The sequence below is a fragment of the Monopterus albus genome, unplaced genomic scaffold (assembly GCF_001952655.1).
Source record: "Monopterus albus unplaced genomic scaffold, M_albus_1.0 scaffold162.1, whole genome shotgun sequence".
Taxonomy (NCBI): domain Eukaryota; kingdom Metazoa; phylum Chordata; class Actinopteri; order Synbranchiformes; family Synbranchidae; genus Monopterus; species Monopterus albus.
The window spans coordinates 468,687-470,947 of record NW_018128042.1 but is presented as its reverse complement, the minus strand read 5'-3'; the positions used below and the strand labels follow the sequence as shown (position 1 = coordinate 470,947).

General features: G+C 46.9%; 1 protein-coding gene across 1 annotated transcript in view; it reads left to right on the top strand.

Annotated features, from left to right (window-relative positions):
- LOC109968786 (NACHT, LRR and PYD domains-containing protein 12-like) overlaps positions 1–1,703 on the top strand; it is a 32,782-nt gene extending 31,079 nt beyond the window's left edge. The window contains exon 14 of the transcript XR_002276175.1: positions 1,613–1,703. The gene's annotated coding sequence lies outside the window, so the exon portion shown is untranslated. The remainder of the gene's footprint in view (positions 1–1,612) is intronic.
- The last annotated feature ends 558 nt before the right edge of the window (positions 1,704–2,261 follow it).

The following is a 2,261-nucleotide window of genomic DNA, read 5'->3' as shown; positions in this document are numbered from 1 at the left end:
AGTCACCTGTTATAGACTTTCGGCAGCCCTATTGCTGGGGCATCTGATTGAATCCAGGTGCCTGATGTTGAGCTGGAGGTGTATATGGTAGTACATTTGTCGCCTGAGCAGGTTATGATCCTGCTTGTCCTTGCGCCTGCTGATAAAGCACTGGGCAGTTACGCGCCCAGTGTCCTCTTTCGTGACAAATAAGACATCTGTCATCTCTCACAAAATTTCTCCTGTAACCCCTGGAACCTCGACCACGTGCTCTTGATCTGCCACGGCTCTGAAAGCCACTACTCATGGGTTGTGAGTGAAATGAATAGGGGTGTGGCTGTCCAGGTACAGGTGTGTGTGCGTTGTGTACCACGGCAGAGGGCTCTGCATACTGTTGTATAGTGCCCACTGAAAGCATCTGGTTTTCAGCAGCTTTATTTCTGTTAACTGTATCTCTCATCTCTTTAAGTTGTGCTTTTGTCAGCTGTGCTTGTAAGGATGAGAGTTCCCTTTCATCTTTTTCTCTATCTTCTTTGTCATTATCAATATACTGAATAATATGGGCTGCCCACTGTTCATAGGGCAGAGCATTTAAGCCAGTCACCTGTTTTAACCACTGCATTCTTACAGAGAGAGAAGACTCAACAGTGCTACGAAACAACACACCAACACTCTGAACCAGGCCTGGGTCCTCACCGCTGTAATTATGCCACAGTTCACGCACTCTTAAGATATACTGACTTCCTGTCTCCCCTGTCTGCATGGGAATATGAGACAGCTTAACACTCTGAGCCTGTAGCGCATATTTCATCCTGATCACAGGCCAGAGCACATGAATTACCGCGTGAAGTGGAACTGAGTCGTCATCTCTGTCTGTATTGGCCAAGACTTCAACTTCCTGTAGCATACTGAGAGAATTACAGGCTGTGAAGATACGTCTGAAATCACCCAGAGCTGGCACACAGCCAGCGCATGCACTCAAAAATGCCTTGATCCATCGGGCCCCGCCCTTGTCTAATGGCGGAAGCTGGCTTTTAATTAGTGACGTATCTTGGAGAGAAAACGGCACGTACGTCACGGAAACGCCACCCTGTGGTGTGAGTTTGGAGTAGCGGCATCTGAGTCGCAGGTTTCTCCAGACATGCATGTATATTTTCTCTGCGTTTGCTCCTGCATTTTAAAGAGGCAGTATAGGGACATTTTCTCTTACTCCAGTCGTCACTTGAGCTATCACTTTCAGACACAACATGCACTGCCCTGTGACAACCATGTTTTTTATTCCCTTTAGCAGAAGCAGTACAAACACTGGAAGTCTGAGTTTTCACCGAAAGATTATACGCTTTCAGCAAATTCTTCATAACGTCTGAGCCAACTGCACTACCCTGACTGGAAGTGCCTGGCTCCTCACTGCGCGGGGCAGTCTGTGCCCCAAATTCTGCAATTACGCCATCTAAGTACTGCTGCGCGCTAGTCCAGTCTTCCTCCTTACCGGGAACACTTGCCGTTCGTAAAATACCTCCTTTGATCACAACTAATGATGAACCACTTTGTTCAGTATCGGCAAAAGCACATAATGGCATTTGGTGATGAGCATTATTTTGAAAATCTGCCTCCTCTTTGTCTTCCTCTGCAGCTTGTGCGGGAGGAGGAGGGGCAGAGGGTGTGTGTCCCCATGCGTCACTGGAAGAAGTATCAGAGACATGCGCTGCTTCAACACTTGATGTGGTTCTCTGGATTTTTTTCAAACTCGCCCAAAAACAGACGTCGCAATTTCTGGGGTTTAATTCCCAATCAATTCCACCGTTTTATCTCAACAGGACAGGCAGTCACCCCCACGCAGAGTCAAAACGTGCCTTTGAAGTCAAGCGAGCAGCCTGTTTAATAAAGAGTTTTACAGCCCCATCTGCTGGTGGCGCCTCGTCATAGGACCCAAACATACCTCTTTCACACATACACTCACACCAACTTAAAAAATAATCTTTTTTCACTACAATGTTGGTTTAAACTCTGTGTGCCAAGCCATTTGTTCAACGATTGATACAAGATAGCACCCAGTGTGCCCGATTTGCAATTTTTCCAGTCCTGAATCACATCACAGTCAGCCATAATGAAAAATTAATATGCCTCTCACGACGCTGTTCGTGTATGAGAGACTCTTGGCCCGGTGGAAACTGATCAAAATGCGAAACTTCTACAGCAGGCTAACCCCTGCTGCGCGCAATTTCTGGGGGTTAATTCCCAATCAATTCCACCGTTTTATCTCAACAGGACAGGCAGTCACC